The 20,034-nt window shown below is 39.2% G+C and overlaps 1 long non-coding RNA gene across 1 annotated transcript; it reads left to right on the plus strand.

Moving 5' to 3' along the window:
• Positions 1-358: 358 nt before the first annotated feature.
• On the plus strand, positions 359-5,332 carry LOC122416963 (uncharacterized). Its single transcript, XR_006262198.1, has 4 exons — positions 359-704; positions 1,978-2,086; positions 2,168-2,394; positions 2,492-5,332. It is a non-coding gene; the product is annotated as an uncharacterized lncRNA (long non-coding RNA).
• The last annotated feature ends 14,702 nt before the right edge of the window (positions 5,333-20,034 follow it).

Consider the following 20,034-nt stretch of genomic DNA (forward strand, 5'->3'; position numbering starts at 1 on the left):
TAAATTTTTATTTCTTTTATCTCTTTAAGCGAGGTGCTACTCTTTTAACAGTTTATTCTAAATCTCTTAGTTATTGGACTGTGTTATATTTTCTCGTTTTGTTTTAGGGAAAAAAATGCAAAAATTTCACAATATTCGTATATTTTGGTTGGCGTATAATATACAACTATTTTTTGAGAAAAAAAAATATGTTTTCTATTCTAGAAATTAGATAAATTAATTATTATCAATGCGTTGAAAAATCCATATTCTTTGTCCAAAAATCTTTAAAAGTCATTGATATTCCAATTTCACTAAAATCAGGCACATCTCGATTTTTCTTCTGAAAAATCCTTAATTTCATTTGTTGCAGCTTTGCTTTGTAATCCTGGTGAATCATCCGATACAAATTTCTCTGATGATAGTGATTTTGAATCTCCTAATATGCCACCTCAAGCTACTAAAAAAAGTGAACAGTCTGGAGAAAAATTTGGAATCGGGACAAAATTTTCTTCATTTGAAGAGATGGAAAAATGTATTGCAGCATATCAGAAAGAAGTGAACAGCTGTTATTACGTTCGAGATTCAATGACAATTGTTCAAGCCCGGAAAAGGAGGATCAAAAGATTTATGAACGAAAAATTGAAATATTATTCATATAAATATTGCTGCATAAATGGCGGTAAAAATTTCGTTTCCCAAGCCACGGGTGTTCGTTCATCATCGTAAGTTTATCACTATTTTCAGTTAACGTAGTAGTCTCGCCAAATCTGTTTTGCAAAGAATTTTTTTATATTTTGTCAAATTATTCAGAATACAGTTGAGAAATAACGTGTCAAAATTGAATAAGATTGACAATTGCATATTTGAGGTATTGGGAAATCTTTATATTTTTTATAAATTTTGTGTTTAAAAAGTTTTGTGTTTCCGGCAACGGGTAAAAATCTCTATGCTATTCTCCGCTATTATAGTCACAAAAAGTTTTGTGTTTCCTGCAACGAGTAAAAATCTCTATGCTATTCTCCGCTATTATAGTCACAAAAAGTTTTATGTATTTCTTGGAACCGGTGAAAATTTCTATACTATTCTCAGCTATAGTTGAAAATCTTTACAAACTATTCTCCGCTATAATTAAAAATCTTTACAAACTATTCTCCGCTATAGTTGAAAATCTGTACATATTATTCTCCGCTATAGTTAAAAATCTGTACATATTATTCTCCGCTATAGTTGAAAAATCTGTACATATTATTCTTCGCTATAGTTGAAAATTTTTACAAACTTTTCTCCGCTATAGTTAAAAAAAGTTTTGAATGTTTCCTGTGATGGGTGAAAATCTCTATACTATTCTCAGCTGTAATTGAAAATCTTTACAAACTATTCTTCGCTATAGTTGAAAATCTGTACATATTATTCTCCGCTATAATTGAAAAATCTGTACATATTATTCTCCGCTATAGTTGAAAATTTTTACTAACTATTCTCCGCTATAGTTAAAAAAAGTTTTGAATGTTTCCTGTGACGGGTGAAAATCTCTATACTATTCTCCGCTGTTATAGTCACAAAAAGTTTTGTGTTTCCTGCAATGGGTAAAAATCTCTATGCTATTCTCCGCTATTATAGTCACAAAAAGTTTCATGTATTTCTTGGAACGGGTGAAAATCTCTATACTATTCTCAGCTATAGTTGAAAATCTTTACAAACTATTCTCTGTTATAATTGAAAATCTTTACAAACTATTCTCTACTATAGTTAAAAACAGTTTTGAATGTTTCCTGTGACGGGTGAAAATCTCTATACTATTCTCCGCTATAGTCACATCTTCAGAAAATACATAGATTTCAATGCAATGATATTTGTAATCGTCTATCTTTAGGAATATTGTTGTTGAAAACTCATTTCAAGATTGATTACCTTTCGTAAGCGAGGTTGCTCCGTTTGAGATTTAAATTGCTTGATTATTGTATAAGGTTTCATATACTGTATTTCGCATTTTAGCACTTTTCAAAAAGGGTGTAAATCGTTCATCCAGCTTGGGCTGAGCGGGTGTGGTAACTTTCTTGTTGTTACTGCTATCAATACTGAACACAACCACATTTGTTCCAAGGTAAAAAGTTGTTGTATTTACTATGCCTGCACCATGAAATTGTTTTAGACTTTTGTGACTTATTTATGACTATTTTTACAGGAGTTGTTTTTGCACCTACCACAAGTTCGTTCCTTATCGAAAGAAGAAAAAAAAAGTCTCCACGCTTCTGGTGGAACTTGGTGCCAATAAGAAAAAAGTAAATAATATGATACACGCTCAAACGGGAAAAAAAGTTCTTCTTAAGGATTTGTCCAACATCAGTTCCGAATGTCGAGGAGAAAGCAATGATTTGATGGGAACAGTAACAATGTTACGAGAACGGTTTCGTAAGTTTTCTTGTTTATCTTTCTAATATAAACACTGAATTCATTGTTTTATCACTCTTCAATATCACTGTAGTTTAAATTTTAACTTTTTTTTCAGGTGCTCAGGTTTTTGTTTATGAAGAAGAGAATATTTTTAAAGGGCTATTCTTTACGACTCCCAGCATGAAACAAACGATGGAAGCATTTCCTGAATTTTTAGGAATCGATGGAACTTTCAAGTTACTCAACATTCGGGCGCCGGTTTATCTCATGATCGTCGAAGATTCGGAAGGGTCAACAGAAATCGTCGGAGTCTGTATCTTGGTATCAGAAGATGCCGAGAGCGTGAGATGGATGATTGAATCTTTCAAAGAAGCCCATAAATCTTGGACGGAAATCAAATGCGTAATGGCGGACAAGGATCTTCTGGAGAGGAAAATAATTAAAGAGCAAATTCCTTCTGCAAAAGTATTGATATGTGTGTTCCATTCCTTGAGAACGTTCAATCGAGAGATCGCCTGCGATAAATTAGGGATTACGCCTGGACAAAGGGATACCGCCAAGGAGCTATTTTAAAAGATGCTGTATGCTCCTAGTGAAGACCAGTACATGCTACTCTATGAGGAATGTAAAAAATTACCGGATTCCGTCCTAGATTATTTCAATCGGAACTGGCACAACATCCGAAATGAGTGGACACTATCCGAAAACTTCATGAGGGACAATTTTCTCAACACGACGAACAACAGGATTGAATCGATCAATGCAAAAATAAAGAGTGTTGTGAAGCGATATAGTACTATTGAAGAGTTCGTTCGAAGTTTTTTCGAATTGATCCATTGTTCGGATGTCGAACGCGATCACAAAGCAGCATTTATGTATCAAAAGATTCCGATCCAGTCGTTTGATGCTGATAGCCCAGCATACTTTTTCTCAAATTTGCTTACAAAATACGCCTTTCGATTTGTCCAACGAGAACTGGATATGAAAAACCTTTTCACCATGACCCAAGAACAAGACCACTTCGTCACTTGGATTAATGGGTTATCGATTCACACAACTCCGGAGTCTTGCAATTGTCTGTTTTTCGTTGCGATGAAACTGCCATGCCGGTTATTGACAAAAATTATTGCTCATTAGTCCTCATTTTTTTAGTGCTCGTAATTATTTTACGCAACTAAAATATTTTTATGAAAGTATCATAAGCAAATTATCAACTTTTCGTTTTTCCTGGAAATATGTTGTGCAAGATATTTTGTTCTTGCTCATTAATCCTCGTTTTTATCATTGCAAAGTTTCTCAGTACTCGTAATTGTTTTACATAGTTAAAACATTTTTACGATAGTATTAGAAAGAAACGATAGATTATTGGTCAGTAGTTCTTATTTTTTTGGTACTCGTAATTATTTTACGCAGTTAAAATATTTTTACGAAAGTACTATGAGTAAATGATCAATTTTTCGTTGATTTGTCCTGGAAATATGTTGTGCAACATATTTTGTTCTTGCTCATTAATCCTCATTTTTATCATCGCAAAGTTTCTCAGTACTCGTAATTGTTATACACCGTCAAAATATTTTTACGATAGTACCATGAGCAAATGATCAATTTTCCGTTAGTCCTTCTCCTGATGAGCTTTTTTCCATTATCCTTTAATAATCCTTCCTTCTTATATATATAGGCACATTTTTGAAGTAAGAAGCATTTTGGGATTGTCACTCTGTACTACTGATATCTGCAACGAACGATGGACCCGCACTTATTTTTTCCGCAAGCAGAGAATTTTTACTGAAAACAACGATCCTGTCGATCTCCCTTGTCAAGCAATTGTCACTGAAAACGTTCCGAAACGTTATGTGCCATCGCAAAATGATCGATATCGGAAAGCCTTTTTGATAGCTAAAGACTTGGCAAGTTTAGTTGCGGAAGTGACTGGCGAAAGCTACGTAAGTCGACTTCATGAGATGCTGAAACTGAAATTGATATGGTCTCAAAATAAAGAAATCGAAAACTCCTCAAATAATTTAGTGGAGCTTATCGTTACCCCTATCATTTGCCAAAGTGATAATGTTGAAAAGTCTCAACCTGAATCGCAACCGTGTCACCAAAATGAAAACGAGATAAATTTTGCACATGATTCCGTAGAGTCGTTGGAAATGCTATTAACTGATGATAATTTTTCTGAAAATCCTGATGAAGAGTTTTGCTCCAATCAGTCGGTCGATGACTGCATTATAAACGTTAATGAAATTGCTTCAAATCAACCTCAAGAAAGTTTGGCCAAGTCATCTGGTTTTGGTAAAAAAAAATTGGAAATTGAAAATAAAATTTCAAACATCAAAATGCCTCCGGTTATCAAGCCACGTGGCCGTCCCAAGGGACTAGAAAAAACTGTTATAGGACTTTCAAAAAAAAGAAACTTGTCTCAAGCTACCTCAGCCTTGCCATTCGTGAAAAAAAAAATCTCAGAAAGGTGAAACAATTTTGCGTTGGTTGCTGCTCGACGAAAATTTGATTAAATGTGCTTTATGCGAAGGAAAACTAATCGAAAAAAATGTAATTGAAACTCGAATTGAAAAATTACCGCATCCTTTTATAGATAAAGGAGCTAATAGGCTAATTTCCATAGTTAAACAATATTTTACGACCGAAGCTTGGCAGTTTCTTGAAAAAGCTGTTAATTTACAAAAGAAACAAGGTATTTTTTATTGCGGTCAATGTTCTATTAATTTAGAAGACACAGTTGATTCTATTGATAGTACCACGGAGGATGGTCAAATTGATAATAAAATTTCTATCCGTTGCGATTATTGCTTGACATGGTATCATTTAACCTGTGTATCGTTGAAAAAAACACCTACAGTAAAAGTTTGGAAATGTCCGAAATGTAAATTTTGATTGATTACTAAAAAATCAATATGAAAAATAAATGTCTATTTTTTAAATATTTTTAGGTACGTAAAACACTACAAAACACTTGTATAAAAATAAATCTTTGAATAAACAAAAATAACGAAAAATAATGAGTTTATTTATCATTAGTACAACGAAAACTTTACTGGGTCCACTCCTCTACTGATTCTATTATTGATATGAAAAGATTTAAAACTTCCTTCCTTAACTTCATTCTTTAACTTTATTTTAAAGAAAAGATACAAATTCAGTCGGAATACAATCTTTAAAATGTTTTTATTTACATTTTTGTTTGATTTCTGTATTATAATTTTTTCTCAGTTTTTTTTCACTGTGCATCAATTGCCATATTTAAAGAACTTAGGTCGGAATGGTTGCCTTGTAAAAAAATTCGCCGTTTAACGTCACCAGTCTCCGATGATATAAGTCGAACGAATATGCTCGCCTTTTTCGATCTTCTCCTCGCATAGGATCATTATAATATTGATACCGTGAAGCAATTTTTTGTCGTCGATCTCTATTATAGCCATTTTGTAGGGTGAACGCCAAAACATCATGAAGAAACTCTTCACTAACCCCGTTCACAATGGCAAAATTGACGATAATCATACGATTATGATCGTTGAAATTGCGATTCCAAAATGCTCGTCGTATGAATTTTGGCCAGGTCTTCGCATCACCGATTACATCATTGAGAGCGATCCAAGGATTGTTATTTATGAGCTTGATCCAAATATCCAATTTTGAAACCATTTTTCGTGATTGTATTTTCAAGTTTTGTAGAGTCAAGCGATTTTTTCGAGGCTCTTATTCGCAGTAGTTACGGAATGATTTTCTATTATTTTATTCAGAACAATCGATGAACGACTTTCGCTGAAGTACAGATTGATTTGTCATACGGATGAATTATATGACATTAATCATCCGGATTTATTAATATAAGGAATCTTGAAACAGTATATTTGAATGAGCTGTGCGCTATTATTCACTCGGACACATTTTCAAAGAAGTTACAAGTATAACTATGGATTTCATTATAATCGAGCAAGCCACGCTCATTCGTCCGGACATTCGCTGATGTATGCTTTTTTGCAGGATTGTCTAAAGAAATAGAAATACGAATATCTCTCGTATTGTCTGGAGAACAAATAGAAATTGGTATGACAATACACTGTAAGCTAAGCAGGTGGAAAAAGGGACCGGTGAACACAGCCAAACTAAATGAAAGAAATTATGACAACAATACATTGAATTATTTGACCAAAGTTTTTTTTAATTTATTTGATTTCGTTTACACACAACCATCCACCTCTTTCTTTAATGTAATTACACAACATAGAATTTCTGTTTGGAAAGAACGTTTTAGAGGTTATAATGAACGAACTTTTTTTTCTCATTGTTATTATTATTATTATTATTCAACACTAATTAGTCACGTCATTAATAATATCGATTCCTTCCACTTTTCAATAACCACTTTTATTTTTCTACACTCTGCACGCAACAGCACTCCGGCGGTCATAACCTCAAACGTCAACATGACGCGAAATCTCGCAAATTTGCTATCTATATATATATATTACGATATCGAAGTAGAACAGATAATTCTTAATTTTTACGACACATTATTCACGTTTTCACTTCTCAATATTTTACTCACTCTCAGTACACTGTATGAGATCAATTAATCCACTTTTGAGGTTTTATTTATTATAGATATTACTGTCGTGAATTGGGCTCGAAACTTATTGAAACTTCTTTTATGAAAAAAATAAAATTGATTATATCCACTGCTATTTCCAATAATGTTTTATTTATTTAAAAGAAATTTGCAAATCTTGCACCGTTGATCCACGGGGCTACGATCGCAATCACTTTATAATAACATAACAGACGATAACAGACGGTATACAAGAAAACATCGAGGACTATCAGAAACTTTCTCATCGGCGATTGGTCGAGACGGATAGATTCTCACTGGTGATTGGTTATGATGGGCATCAAGAAGCCCTTGTATGTATCGGTCTGAACCCATATACGGATACGTCAGCTGCGTAAATGTGTTGGTACTTTTTGCATAATCTTGAGCCCGTGCAAAGTTTTTTCTCGGCAAATACGCCACCGAGAATGCTGATTTTGGGCTCGTTCGACAGAGAACTTCTTAATTAGCTTAAAGTTCAATTTTCAAAGCCGTACATAACTCATGAGCTTCGCTATTAAAGAAAATCACATGCCAATTTTACCCCCACCACCGCGAATCGTTTTATTCAGAGAAAGTATAGTCTCGGCGAGAGCCTCGGGCCAGCAGACGACAGGGCTGTCAATGTACTTGTCCCGAGACTCTACCGAGTCTCTTGATTAGTGCAATTAAGAGAAAATTACTTGAAGATAATTCTCTAAATTCCCTCTGCATGAATATTTGTGCTCCAACAGTTCTAAAAAAGCCCTGATTTTTATTTAAATATAATAAGTTTAATGGAAAGTGATGGGCCGGACAAGTACTTTTAACTCATATTTAAACATAATTTCTATCGATCCAATCGACGTCGAATATTGTGAATAATATCAGTAGCTCCTGAAAGTCTGAAAAAAATCGATTGTCTCTGCCACCATAGAGTAAGAAATGACTAGCTTGCATGTGATTTTTTTGGATTTAAAAGCTTCTTAAAACAGTTCCATAATGTTGAAATTTGGAGTTACTCATAAATTACTTGTCCTTCGATTGATATCATAAATTTTAGTGCTGCACGTAACTCAAATGGTAACTTTTTTCAATTTATTAGAAAATACTTGGCCTCGAATTGATATAATAAATTTTAATGCTGCACATAAATTAGATGGATTTTTTTTTAATTGATTTAGCCCTTCGAATCAAATAAGAAGAATGAGGCATCGGTTTCCAAAATGATTTCAAGCGCGATTTTTCGGTTTTTATTTTTTACTTGTTATTTGATTCTTTTAACACTTTAAAAAATAGATACAGTTCAGTTTTTTTTAAAGATAATGCTTTTTCAAGATTTGTGAAATTTTTTTCGAATTGTTCTGTTTTTTTTTTTATAAAATAATTTTTTTGCCCATTTTTTATAAAAATTTTGTTTTAAAGTTTTTTTCATTGATGGAATTATTAGCAAACGAGGGATCATCAATGTACTTGTCCCAACCTTTTTTTTCCTATTGATATGTGCAGGAGCTCACGTTGATGCTTTCTGGGACCGTTCGGGACAGTAAATGATCATGATCTTCATCGTTTCCTGCATTGGCAGCTGGTAGCTGTACGTTGGGTAATAAGCCAACAGATACTTTTACTATTTTTTTATCAAAATTAAATTGGTCAAATTGATCCTTTCGTCAAAATTAAATTGGTTACTGAAAAAATTTATATTTCTGTTCAGAGGGTGGATCATAGACTTCATCGGCTTCAGTTTGTTTCAAGAACACTTGAGATGCTCAAACAAAAAAGTTTCATTAGAGCCATGTTCAGCTGACTCCCTGTCGGGAAAAAATGTAAAATGACCGAAAAAAAAATCAAAGGGAGTAGTGGGACTGTGAAGAAAGTCAGAGGTCCAAGGACTTTGCCATTTTTCGAAAATTGCAAAAATCGAAAAAAAATCCTCCCACGATTAGTCACAAGCATGTTTCATTCGATTCTAAATCGAATGAGACACACGTGAAATGACCGAAAAATAAAAATTTTTAAAGGAAAGTCGTGGGACTTCGAAAAAATCTCGAGATTCGAGGACTTTGAAATTTTTCGAAAATTGCAAAACTCGAAAAAATGTCTTCCCACGATGGGTTTGAAACACATTTCATTCGATTCTGAATCGAATGAGACACACGTGTGGAGACCGAAAAAAAAAATTTTTTTGAAGGGAATCGTGAGACTTAGAAAAAACCATGAGCGGACTACGGCGATGGGTTCAGATCGTGCTTGTTGCACTGGATACGAAACGAAAGCAACAGCTGCTCGTTCGCTGTCCTTGTCGCACGCATTTGGTTCGGAGTCAGCTGTCAAGATTAATATCCTGCAGTACTAGCATTAGTTTTTCACGTCAGTTGAAATGTTTATCGCTAGGCGCGCTAGTATCGATTCTTGACTAGTTTTGACTTTTTCCACGTGATGCGCTACCCTCGATTTTAAGTTTGTCACATAAGCTCGATAACTCTTAAGAGTCATCGAGCGATGGCATATGCAGCGCCAAGTAGCAAAAAATCGAACTAAAATCCTATTCTACCGGATTTCGTCGCGAATATTGAACAAATACCGGAAAAAAAAATTGCGAAAAATTCGATTTCATTTCCCGAATCCGGCTGTGCTCCGTTTTTGGACGTGAGATTTTTGTGATGACCACAATAAATCAACGAAAATATAAGGCTGATTTTTGACGCCGTGACAGTTTTGACACCGGTCGCGAAACACATTTAATTAAAAATAATTCGCACATTAGTCACAACTATCGAGAGTACAGCCGGATTCGCACCACTTCACTGCACTCGAGAGAATTTTTTTCACGACACTTAGAACAAAACTCGCGGAGAAATCCGGTAGAACAGCACACGAAGCGTCTGACGCTAAACCGCGGTCATATGGAGACTGAGGACTGTGGGTACCGGGTTCGCCCTTGTGACGGTAGGTTCGCTAGTCCCGTTTGTCGGTAAAAGCGAACTACCATCGGTCACATGAAATATACAGAAATTGTCTAAGTCCCCGAACCCCGTAATTTTTTCAAGTCCCTCGCTCCCTTTAAAAAAGTTTTTTTTATGTCTCCACACGAGTGTCTCATTCGACTCAGAATAGAATGAAACGCGTTTCTGACCCATCATGAAGAGACTTTTGTCCGATTTGTGAAAATTTCGCAAAATCTTCAAAGTCCCTGAACCTCGGATTTTTTTCAAAGTCCCTCGCTGTATTTGGGAAATAAAATGAGTTTTCTTTTTAAATTTTTTGATTTCATATTGTTAACAAAAGTTCCCCCATAAATGTTAAAAATTGGCTGCATCCAGCTGCCTCGTTGCCCTCCCCCTCCACGCTAGCCCCCTCTACCACGCCGGCCCCCTTGACGACGCCAGCCTCCGCGACCGCGCCAGCCTCGGCGACCGTGCCATGCTGCACGGCCGCCCCCACCGTCCCAGCGAGGCCAATTGCCGCGGCCACCCCAATTCCCGCGGCCAAGCTGCCCTCCAGCGCCATTTTCCGGCTGCTCCCCTCCGTCGCCCGCCAGCTGGGGATCCTCCGCCACGGAATCCTCGCCCTCCGGCTGGGGTTGGTCCGCGGCCAGACCCTCGCCCCCGCCTTCGACCAGTCCCTTTATGAAAAAAATAAAATTAATCATAATAAAATAAAATTACTCACGTAGCACATCCGCGAAGCTATATCGCGTACTCACCTCTCGCTCCGGATGCTGATGCCCCGCCGCGTCGCTGGCATCCCCCAACTCCGGCGGCTGCGGAGCTTGGCCGTCTTCCGATGGGAGATTCTCCGGAGGAGGTTTCACCCCAGCAACATCGTCCCGTCCATCATCCTGGACTACCCCGTTCTGAAAAAAAATTCACGAGGATAATTATTTTTTCAACGCTCTCGCTCCCTTTCGACCAAATTTACTACAATGACTACTTACTTCTTCGGAAGCCGCAAGGTGGAACCAGAGAATTCGGCGCTTCCGATCCGTATTACGAACACTATTTTTTTCTGAAACAAAAAGAAAACAGGATCAGATCCTCGACAACGTTCGATTTGTTATACAAATCGTGGCAAATCACTGAAAAAAGAAAAAGAAAATGCGTACTTACTTTTCGCCATGTCTGATTCGGCTGTCAACGCGCGACTGATACTGTATCCAACAAAGGCGTGGAACTCGCTAAGCAATCCGTTAGCGTTCGTTGCGCCTCTAAACAATCAAGAGCGCAACAGGTGCCCACTATACCATTGTTGCGTAAGCAGACGTCATTCTTGACAATTGACAACACATATCATTTTTGCTCCGCCACTTTCTTTTCAATGAGTGAGTGAAATCGATTTTGTCAGTCAATCAGTTAGTGAAAATCGTGGCTGAGATAAAATTCAGTATCGTGTTGTTCTCATAATCGGGAAAAAGCTACAACCAAGAAAGAAAATGGATCGAAAAAGCTCGAAACAATCTCGGCATCCGCCGTCGTGGAAAAAAAGGATGAGTAGCTCTAACAAAGCTCGACAGCGGTAAGTACCTGGGAAATTTCTTTCTGTACGGCATTGCTGTTTGATATTTTGAGTTGTATGTCTATATACGAACAACAATACGGTTTTTAGTATAACTGGCCGTTTTCTCCACATGCGTTCGCCCGCCCGCCCGAGCGCGTGTGTGTGTGTGGGTGTGTACGCACGCGCGTGCAAATTTTTTCACGAATCTTTGTTTACCCCGATGAAGAAACCGTTTTTAGGCTCGAAAAAGCAGTCAGAGAGACAATTCCCAAGCAGTCATCCAGATCGATTTCGCTTTTTGCCGAATGTTTCAATGAATGTCATTGCTCTCTGGGGGTACACTGAACACTTTCCCCACGAAATAAACATTATAGAACGGTACAGGAGTCCGTCTTCTTCAAAAAACAGTCGAAAAACTTGTCTCGGACGGGTTTTCGACCCCCACTTTCGGTGCAGATTGTTCCTTAGTGTTTTTAGGGGTTGAATTACTTTGTGGGGGTGCACTGAACACTTTCCCTACAAAATAAACATTATAGAACGGAACAGGAGTCCGTCTTCTTCGAAAAACAGTCGAAAAACTTGTCTCGGACGGGTTTTAGACCCCCACTTCCGGTGTACATTGTTCTCACATGTTTTTTAGGGGTTGAATTACTTTGAGGGGGTGCACTGAACACTTTCCCCACGAAATAAACATTATAGAACGGAACAGGAGCCCGTCTTCTTCGAAAAACAGTCGAAAAACTTCGCTCGGACGGTTTTAGACCCCTACTTCCGGTGCAGATTGTTCTCAAGTGTTTTTTAGGGGTTGAATTACTTTGTGGGGGTGCACTGAACACTTTCCTTACGAAATAAACATTATAGAACGGAACAGGAGTCCGTCGTCTTCGAAAAACAGTCGAAAAACTTGTCTCGGACGGGTTTTAGACCCCCACTTCTGATTTCAACTGTTCGTAAATGTTTTCAAGGGATCGAGTCCTTCTCTGGGAGTGCAGGGAGGATTTTCCTCGCGAAATTTTCAGTGTCTTTTTTTCTTCTATCACTTTTTTCTTTTGACAGGCGTCGTTTCCAGAAGAATCCGACCGCTCTTGCAAATGAGATAGTCGAACCAATAGTGACGGTATCGAACGAAACCTCAGCTCAACCGAAACTCATCCGAATCACACAGGACCTATCTTTGGAAGCCGGTAAGTTTTTGGTTTGTGGTTCATATCACCAAGGCGATGATTTCTTTTCAGCACATTCCAGAGGTAAACAGTGCACTGCAATGGCTGCTGCAGCTATCGCTGGAAGTATCGTTCCTTCTAAATGGACTACAGAGACGGTCAACACCGTATTATCTGTGGGAGACAGGTTGTTCCAATCAGCAATAAGAGCTCGTGGAGCCATAGATATGGCGGAACAACATTCTCAATATCTAACCCCTAAAGAATTGCCAAGGACTATAGATTTTCTCTCTACGGATTGTGAAGTTTCGTTGGGTGAGGAAGTTTTCGGTCATCTTCAAATTAATTTGGAAGAAGAAGGTCTTCCAAACTAAGAGAGGGCACTACAGATATTTTTAAGTCAAACAACTAATGATTTATCAGATCCGCCTGCTGCCATCCTGACGTGCAACGGTTCGTCTATTGCGGTTTTTGTATTTGACGGTCTTATCTGGATGTTTGATTCACACTCTCGGAACATGCTCGGAGAAGCTGAATTTAACGGCAAAGCTTGTCTGGTCGGATTCACCGAGCTTAAAAAGCTTCTCAAATTGGTGATCCAAAATTTGCCGAAGGGTAGTCTCTACGACCCGTTTGCTGATCAGTACATGCTGACACCGGTGACCATCAACGTGGAATGTGCTATCGCCACGAACACTGATGGAAAAACAGTTGGTTCAGACAATATCTCGTGCGACATACAACTAGAGACTCTGTTGCACCCAACTCTTGACTTGCCGTATTTTGAGGAGCAACAAACATCTTGCCAGCTCAAGGAGCAACAAATATCTTGCCAGCTCGAGGAGAAACAAACATCTTGCCAGCTCGAGAAGCCTTGCGATTACGAAAAATCCCGCGTAGACGAACCGGATGTAGTCACAGATGAGGAACTCGAACGTATTTGTGAAGAAGAACATTCCGTTGAGGCGCACACTTTGGCACACAGCAGTACGCTAAATGAAGACACACAACCTCAAGGTTGCAACGGAAGAGGAATATATAATTTTGGCTACATTTGGAAGCAGCTCCATGAAATATTTGACAACCATTCAACCATGTTCCAATGTGGTTTCAAAAATCTCCTTCTATTAGACTCTCGGCGATCTGGTCTTAAACATGCAATTAGGTTTAAATGTTCAATGTGCAATTATGAAACCGAGATTTTGAGTGAACCCTCTAAAGATCGTGAGTTAGATGTAAATAGCGCAATGGTTCTTGGTTCCGTTGTGAACGGCATTGGATTCTTCCAAGCGGAGAGTTTCCTTGCTGCAATGGATATTCCCTGCATGGCCGAATCAACCTATCAAAGATATCATGCGACAGTTTTGGAGGGCTTTACCGAAACTGCTCTACTTGAAATGAAAAAAGCAGGCGAAGAAGAACGACAATTGGCAATTGCAAGAGGAAATGTTATTGCAGGAATGCCCCATATTCCAATAGTAACTGACGGTAGTTGGATGAAGAGATCGTACCAATCGGGAGGATTTGATTCGCCTTCAGGGACTGGTGCTATCATTGGCGAACATACCGGGAACGTTCTGTTCATCGGAATACGCAATAAGTTTTGTTCAGTGTGCAATATTTGTCAGAGCAGCAATAAAGAAATACCCCTTCATATGTGCTACAAAAATTGGGGCAACAATCAAAGTTCTGCTAGTATGGAAACTCATGCAATAGCTGAAGGCTTTAAAATGAGTATTGAGCAACATGGACTTATTTACTCCGTATTGATTGCCGACGGAGACAGCAGCGTTTTTAATAAAATTACTGAAATGGCTCCGTACAGAGAATTCGACGTTTTCGTAAAAAAGATAGAATGTCGTAATCATATGTTCCGATGTGCATGGAGAAACTTGACGAAAATCGTCAATACAGGAAAATTGGGCTAGCTGAAAAAGGTTGTCAAAAATAACGTCGAAGAAATGATACGGTGTACGCGATCGGCAATAGAACATCGATTGAAGGAAAATAACACTTGGGCCGAGAAGATTGTTACCTTGAGAAAAGATGTTATGGGCATTCCAAGTCATGTATTTGACGACCATGCGCAATGTGCCGGCACAGGTTATTGTAAGCGCATAGAACTTAGTGGAGCCGAACCCAATAACGTACTGGCTTTGAAGAGGATTGGAAAATTTAATGACATCGAAGACTGTATTCGCCGCTTGGCTGATAATGCTGATAGCTTGTTGTACAGTGTAAACAACAACGTTATTGAAAGTTTCCACAATATAATCGCCAAGTTTATTGGTGGTAAACGAATTCATTGGGGCAAGCGTGGTTCTTATAACGCCCGCGTTTGTGGTGCAGTAGTTCAATTCAACGCAAAACGCGTAATGACCTCATTTTTATCGGCAAATAAAAATAAATCATCTGAATTGGTAACCGCATTAGAAAACCGGCGAGTTCATTTGAATGAATTAAGACAACGGCGAATGAGTTATCGGGACTACAAAACCAAGAAGAGCGCATCAAAAAATTATGGTCCTGACAAAGATTACGGGCCTCAAGCAGAAAAACCGGACTTGGATACAGCGACCTATATGGCGGAATACTCAAGACACATTGAGAAATTGATGGAATTTAAAGAGAATCGCCAAGAAATCGAAAGAGAAACAGTGCTTCAAAGTGACAACTCCCTATGGCAGTCGATAAGGAGAAAACTTATAACTGCATCGAATTTCGGTGCCATCTGTCATATGAAGGAGTACACGTCGTGCTCAAATATTGTAAAACGAATAATATATCCCAAGTCATTGGTTCATCTAGCGTCCATTCGATATGGCAAAAAAAACGAGTGTTGCTAAAGAAACTTTAGAGCGACTGCTCAATATAACTATCCAGCAATGCGGACTGTTTGTTGATGCCGAAATTCTTGGTTTGGGAGCTTCGCCCAACGGGCTTGTTGGTGATGACACAATTGTCGAAATTAAATGTCCTTATGTTGCCAGAAATTCTTCCATTGTCGAACACGTAACAATGAAAAAAGGCAATATTCACCGTGTTTTCAGTGGCATTGACATGGAGCGAATGAATCCAGAACATGAGTATCATTATCAGATACAAGGTCAGTTGCACGTGACGCAAAGGCAACGGTATATCTTTATGCTATGGACACCTAACGACACTGTCGTAGTTATAGTAGAGAAAGATGATTTATTCTGGAAAACCAAAATGGAACCCTTACTGGTAAGGTTTTATTGTAATTGTATGATACCTGAAATAGTTGATCCACGACACAAACGATCGATGCCTATAAGAGATCCTCCATACATACTGGAGGCAATAACAGAACGATCAGCTATAAAGAGTATAAGGGTCAATGACTGTCAAGCCATTGAAGTTCCATTTAATGGAGATTGTGTAGAATTTAAGGATACACAGGAGGACTGCATATGATAAGTCTTAAAATAAATCGAAAATCCCGATAGGATTATATTTATCGTAAGCAGTCAATGGTTTGTTCATGGCACAGTTGCAATTTTTAATATACTGGACGTCTTTTAGCAAGTACAGCGATTCCCTTGTGGATCCTGTACTTGATGGATATCTTCCTGTACTTGATGGATATCTGGTCAATGTGAGCTCCCGAAGTTTATACGAACTGGACGTCTTTTAACAAGTACAGCGATTCCCTTGTGGATCCTGTACTTGATGGATATCTGGTCAATGTGAGCTCCCGAAGTTGATATGAACTGGACGTCTTTTAGCAAGTACAGTGATTCCCTTGTGGATCCTCTACTTGATGGATATCTGGTTATTTGAATATTCAACTTCAAACGGTGATGTGAGCTCCCTAAGATTATACAAAATAAAAGTTTTCTAGCACCGATGTTGATCCCTTAGGAAATACATTGTTTATGGATGTGTCGTCGAGCAAAAACCAATTTTTCACTTGCATGCAGTTTATTGTGCTAACAGCATGCGTTATAATATAAAAGAGGACCGCTATGAATTTTCAAATTCGCGGGGGTGGAGGAGGGCCTCTAAAAAAAATCATATATTTATCAACTCAACTGCACGAGAAGAGAAAACCGTGGTGAAGATGACAACCCGAGAGCTCCTCCATTCTAAGCTAAGTACTAATTTCACTGCCGATTTATAAACTACCTGCAAAACAAATGTCGCTTGATTGTGATTTTTCGCGTTCTCCTTTTGTAGAATATGCCCTTCGGAACCATTATCACAATTGAATAGGCCACAATGGGTACTGGTACACACGATCCAACAAAGGAATAAACTGGCAGATGCAATGTAAACGGAAACGAAGCTCTATACAGGCCAAGCAATGGATTCATTTCGTAACAAATTAGCACACAGAAATCGTTTATGCCGTCACTTGTAAGACGGTCTGTAACAGTACTTTGAATAGTTACAAATTCTGTTTTACCATAATTTACGTTGCTTCCACTTCAAAAACGTTTATTAGCTAATACAAATTTATCAAATGTTGTTAATGACTGGGAGAATAATTTATGAACACAAATTTTGTTGTTAGTCTGAATTTTATTGATGTGAAGATCGAATAATAACTAAAAGTATTGTTTCACGAACATATACCTAGGTACAATCTGCACCGGAAGTAGGGATCTAAAACCCGTCCGAGACAAGTTTTTCGACTGTTTTTCGAAGAAGACGGACTCCTGTTCGGTTCTATAATGTTTATTTCGTAGGGAAAGTGTTCAGTGCATTCCCACAAAGTAATTCAACCCCTAAAAAACACTAAGGAACAATCTGCACCGAAAGTGGGGGTCGAAAACCCGTCCGAGACAAGTTTTTCGACTGTTTTTCGAAGAAGACGGACTCTTGTACCGTTCTATAATGTTTATTTCGTGGGGAAAGTGTTCAGTGTACCCCCAGAGAGCAATGACATTCATTGAAACATTCGGCAAAAAGCGAAATCGATCTGGATGACTGCTTGGGAATTGTCTCTCTGACTGCTTTTTCGAGCCTAAAAACGGTTTCGTCATCGGGGTAAACAAAGATTCGTGAAAAAATTTGCACGCGCGTGCGCACACACCCACACACACACGCGCTCGGGCGGGCGGGCGAACGCATGTGGAGAAAACGGCCAGTTATACTAAAAACCGTATTGTTGTTCGTATATAGACATACAACTCAAAATATCAAACAGCAATGCCGTACAGAAAGAAATTTCCCAGGTACTTACCGCTGTCGAGCTTTGTTAGAGCTACTCATCCTTTTTTTCCACGACGGCGGATGCCGAGATTGTTTCGAGCTTTTTCGATCCATTTTCTTTCTTGGTTGTAGCTTTTTCCCGATTATGAGAACAACACGATACTGAATTTTATCTCAGCCACGATTTTCACTAACTGATTGACTGACAAAATCGATTTCACTCACTCATTGAAAAGAAAGTGGCGGAGCAAAAATGATATGTGTTGTCAATTGTCAAGAATGACGTCTGCTTACGCAACAATGGTATAGTGGGCACCTGTTGCGCTCTTGATTGTTTAGAGGCGCAACGAACGCTAACGGATTGCTTAGCGAGTTCCACGCCTTTGTTGGATACAGTATCAGTCGCGCGTTGACAGCCGAATCAGACATGGCGAAAAGTAAGTACGCATTTTCTTTTTCTTTTTTCAGTGATTTGCCACGATTTGTATAACAAATCGAACGTTGTCGAGGATCTGATCCTGTTTTCTTTTTGTTTCAGAAAAAAATAGTGTTCGTAATACGGATCGGAAGCGCCGAATTCTCCGGTTCCACCTTGCGGCTTCCGAAGAAGTAAGTAGTCATTGTAGTAAATTTGGTCGAAAGAGAGCGAGAGCGTTGAAAAAATAATTATCCTCGTGAATTTTTTTTCAGAACGGGGTAGTCCAGGATGATGGACGGGACGATGTTGCTGGGGTGAAACCTCCTCCGGAGAATCTCCCATCGGAAGACGGCCAAGCTCCGCAGCCGCCGGAGTTGGGGGATGCTAGCGACGCGGCGGGACATCAGCATCCGGAGCGAGAGGTGAGTACGCGATATAGCTTGGCGGATGTGCTACGTGAGTAATTTTATTTTATTATGATTAATTTTATTTTTTTCATAAAGGAACTGGTCGAAGGCGGGGGCGAGGGTCTGGCCGCGAACCAACCCCAGCCGGAAAATGGCGCTGGAGGGCAGCTTAGCCGCGGGAATTGGGGTGGCTGCGGCAATTGGCCTCGCTGGGACGGTGGGGGCGGCCGTGCAGCATGGCACGGTCGCGGAGGCTGGCGTCGTCAAGGGGGCCGGCGTGGTAGAGGGGGCCAGCGTGGAGGGGGAGGGCAACGAGGCGGCTGGATGCAGCCAATTTTTAATATTTATGGGGGAACTTTTGTTAACAATATGAAATCAAAAAATTTAAAAAGAAAACTCATTTTATTTCCCAAATACAGCGAGGGACTTTGAAAAAAATCCGAGGTTCAAGGACTTTGAAGATTTTTCGAAATTTTCACACATCGGAAAAAAGTCTTTTCATGGTGGGTTAGAAATGCGTTTCATTCGGTTCTGAATCGAATGAGACACTCGTGTGGAGACAAAAAAACATTTTTTTAAAGGGAGCGAGGGACTTAGAAAAAAAAACTCATGAACGGACCGCGGCGATGGATCGAGATCGTGCTTGCATTCGATATGACATGGAAACAACAGCTGTTATTTCGCTGTCCTTGTCGCTCGCATTGGGCTAGCAGAAATCAATATCCTGCAATACCAGCATTGGTTTTTGACTTTAGTTGAAATATTTATCGCTAGGCGCGCTAGTGTCGATTCGTAGCTAATTCAGACTTTTTCACCGTGAGGCGCTACTCTCGATTTTGAATTGGTCACGTGAGCTCGTTGACTCTTAAACCTTCCAATGCGTGGCAGTCCACCAGCACAATCCTCGGACACGCAGCATCAAGGGTCTAACTACGAGAATCCAGCGTCGAGAGTCCAACTTCGGGGTTTCCAATAAAGTCACAGTCCTTTTCAGGACTCCTCGTCTCACAGCTTCGGCTGACAATCATAAATCTCAGCCCTTCTCAGGGCTCTTTGGGAACTCTGTTCTTTCCTTTTTCCCAACACCTCCCTCGAATCAGTACGGAGGGGCGAGTCCGGTAGCTGTAAAGCCCACTCGCACCTCAGGGCTCGAGACGTCCCTCCTGATTAATCTGTAATAACGCTTCCTCTGCTTGCGCGGAGATCAAGGTCCGAAAGCTGCTCGATCTCAGGGCACGAGGACCCACATCGACCCCTTACGAGACGTGAAATATCTTAGGCGTTTCTCGCCTTTTCGCTTTTAAACTCGGGTCACTACTCAGTACGGTGACCGCGAGTCGTAGTATAGACGCTTCTCGCCTTTTCGCTTTTTAAACTCGGGTCACTACTCGGTGCGGCGACCGCGAG

The sequence above is a fragment of the Venturia canescens genome, chromosome 10 (assembly GCF_019457755.1).
Source record: "Venturia canescens isolate UGA chromosome 10, ASM1945775v1, whole genome shotgun sequence".
Lineage (NCBI taxonomy): Eukaryota > Metazoa > Arthropoda > Insecta > Hymenoptera > Ichneumonidae > Venturia > Venturia canescens.